The following is a 3,659-nucleotide window of genomic DNA, read 5'->3' on the forward strand; positions in this document are numbered from 1 at the left end:
GATGTCCGGCTCAAGACAAGCCAAAATCAGCGGTGCGGCTTGTCCAAGAGTATCTACTAAACAAACGAATTACTTTATGAGAAGTTATGTAAACATCTGCGGCTCGCTTGCATTCAAAATATACTGTGCACCTCCAATACATGTCCTTAGATGCATATTTTGGAAGGCAATTGAACACTTTCAGAACATTAGGGAAAAATCGATAAAGCGTATCCCTGACCCTGGAGTGCATTCCGGACCGAAATCTCGATTTTCGTATTGCGGTCGAGTCCTTTCTTTGTGTAATTCCACCCAGTTGTGGCAGTATTATTCGGGATCAATACCGTTTCACCATAAATATATCAAACCCTGTAAGGCGCAAAAATCGCGCGAAATTGGGCTTTGCCCAAAAACGAAGGTCACAACATATTTGACATGACATGCATTCTTGCACATTCTCCAATTTCAGAAGACATTTTATCTCTATAAATAGCAATGACGACGGAAAAGGAGGTGGCGAAACTCTGATAATAGTGGATTTCACAGATGTTGCACTATGGCGCTATAATAATATGAATCAGTAGCGGTAATTTTTGCATGGAACTACATTAAATTTACGAGGAACCTCCCTCTGGAATTTCTACACGAAGGGTACGGGAAGGTGACCTCATCATCTGTTACACGTGCGCCCTCCCTTCACTCTATATTCTCATTTTCCTTACTCCCTCCACTACACGTGACAGCAGTTAAGGCCAGTACACTTGAAACAACTAAGTGTAGAGAGTGGTTCAAGAAAATGAAGATGTCAGCCAAGAGATGAAAATATATAATTACCCGTCACATTTAAAATCCATATGATTCGGTGCACTATAGCCTCAAGCACACGGTTAGTATTGTTATTCTGTAATTTTGGCATGGGAAATATAACGCCGAGCAGACGCCGTAACCTAAACTCATTCTAACCGGAGGTGCAAGCTCCAACCGAAAGGAGAGCAGTCGATATGAAATGAAATATCTAGCAGTTGCTATACACAAGCCCGACGGCCACGCGTTCGGCTGCATTGAGTCCGTGACCTATACGTATCTACATTACGAAAACATATTGTTACAGAGGGAAAATGGAATGTGGTTATTGCACGGGCTCAGTCCCTGAAAATGGCCGATTCCGAGGGCGAAACCGAGTGCCTAAAACTGCGTGTGTAAGCCTATAAGAACAAGTAAATGACTTTTTCCATTTTATTTTATGCGCATGATTCGGGTAAAATCAGACTGGTTTTCCTTGTCTTCGTGTCCCCTGTAACAACTTGTTCAAAGGTGTACTTTTCAAGTGGAGAAAACACGAAGCCTACGAACAGAAACGTGACTCCTGATCTGAGAAGTAGAAATCCGATTTGAACGCGCCGTGGTTAATTGCTTAGTGGCTTTCGCGTTGCGCTGCTAAGTACGAGTTCGGTCAAATCCCGGCCATGACGGCCGCATTTCGATGGGGGCAAAATGCAAAAACGTCGTGCGGTGTACTGTGTGCACGTTAAAGTCAAAATTAACCCCGAGTCGCCCACTACGGCAGGCCTCACAATATTAGATCGTGGTTTTGGCATGTAATACACCAGATTTTTTTTTGAAATCCGAATTTCACAACAGAAGCCAAAACAAAGTGTGCGTGCGTGCGTGCGTGCGTGCGTGTGTGTGTGTGTGTGTGTGTGTGTGTGTGTGTGTGTGTGTGTGCGCTTGTGTATGTGCGTGTGCGTGTGTCTGTGTGTGCGTGAGCGCGTGTGTGCGTGAGCGCGTGTGTGTGCGCGCGTGTGTGCGTGTGTGCGCGTGCGCGCCTGTGTGTATGCGCGCGCTTGTGTGTGTGTGTGTGTGTGTGTGTGTGTGTGTGTGTGCGTGTGTGTGTGTGTGCATGTGTGTGTGCGCGTGTGTGTGCATGTGTGTGTGCGTGCGTGTGTGCGCGCGTGTGTGTGTGCGTGTGCGTGTGTCTGTGTGTGCGTGCGTGCGAGCGTGCGTGCTTGCGCGTGTGTGTGTATGTGCATGTGCGTGCGCGCGTGTGCGTGTGTGTGTTTGTGTGCGCGCGTGCGCGCGTGTGTGTGCGCGCGCGTATGTGTGCGTGCGTGTGTATGTGCATGTGTGTGTGTATGTGTGTGCGCGCGCGCGTGTGTGCATGCGTGTGTGTGTGCGTGTGTGTGCGTGTGTGTGTCTGCGTGTACGTGTGTGTGTGCGCGCGCGTGTGTGTGTGCATGTGTGTGTGTGCGTGCGTGTGTGTGCGTGTGTGTGCGTGTTTGTGTGCGTGTGCGTGCGTGCGCGTGTGTGTGTGCGCGCGCGTGTGTGTGCATGCGTGTATGTGTGCATGTGTGTATGCGTGCTGCGCGTGTGTGTGTGTTTGTGTGCGTGCGTGCGTGTTTTTGTGTGTGCGTGTGTATGTGCATGTGCGTGTGTGTGTGCGCGTGTGCGTGTGTGTGCGTGTGTGTGCGCGCGCTGTGTAAACATTTGCAATGTATGCCACTTGTCTGTCAAACTTCAAAAAGAAAGCACACTTTATTACAGCGGAAGTGGTTATAAGTGCCCCAAACCGGGCTTGCCTTGTGTCTGTCCCGGTCAAGGAGGTTTTAAACCTCCTTGGTCCCGGTCCATTCCGCTATGTTGATGACTGTTGTTGTCACCATGGCCGGGTGCAACAACCGCTGCGCTGTCGTGCAACGTTTCTTTTTTTTTAATTTATTGCATGGAAATAAGGTAATGTAGGAGTATGTGTGTAAATATAAGGTAAATAATTAAGTATGTCCAAATATTCAAAACTTTTGAATAACGAATCAAATAGTGTCCTATTCGATTCGGTCGGTCTTCGAATATTATAGAGACTATTTGTAAATGCGAGTATTTTTCGAATATTTTCGAATATTTCAAAACATCAATTGCGCCCAAATAAACATAAAATTGGAGCGAAAGTACGGTACATTTTCACACCCGCGGGCATAGTATAGACATAAAACATGAGAACTTGCGTAGTGGAGCAGGCTACGTCACTTAGGTGGCCATACTTCACACGCTATACAGAGATCATTCGCACTGTATGAAGAGCCCTGTGCATGCGAAGAAAGTAATTGTTTGCTTTTAATGCTCCATTTTTGCTTTTGATAAACAACGCTTCATAACGTGCTGTGTAATGACAGACACTTCTTAACTTCAAGAATATTGGCATGTGAACGGCGTTTTATATTAATTGTGATAACGGCTATTCATTATTCGAGAACTATTCGAAAATTATTTTATATTCGATTCGATTCGATTCGCGTCTGGAAATATTCGATTCGTATTCTCATTATCATCATCATCATCATCATCAGCAGCAGCAGCAGCCTATATTTTATGTCCACTGCAGGACGAAGGCCTCTCCCTGCGATCTCCAATTACCCCTGTCTTGCGCTAGCGTATTCCAACTTGCGCCTGCAAATTTCCTAACTCCTTGTCAAAAATCACCATTCGCACAACCATATAAATAATGCGCTATCACGTACGACAGCAACAGCGCCGTGCAATTAGTGCAAGGTTTGGCACTCCACACGTATACCCTGAGAGCGGTGGCGTCTGCGCACGTATTTCGAAGGCCAACAAACATTTTTTTAGCGGGCGAGGATGACAATCTGTGCATCACATAGAAGTTGCTCTTGACAGGACGGCGATGT

Source organism: Dermacentor silvarum, chromosome 1 (assembly GCF_013339745.2).
Source record: "Dermacentor silvarum isolate Dsil-2018 chromosome 1, BIME_Dsil_1.4, whole genome shotgun sequence".
Classification (NCBI taxonomy): domain Eukaryota; kingdom Metazoa; phylum Arthropoda; class Arachnida; order Ixodida; family Ixodidae; genus Dermacentor; species Dermacentor silvarum.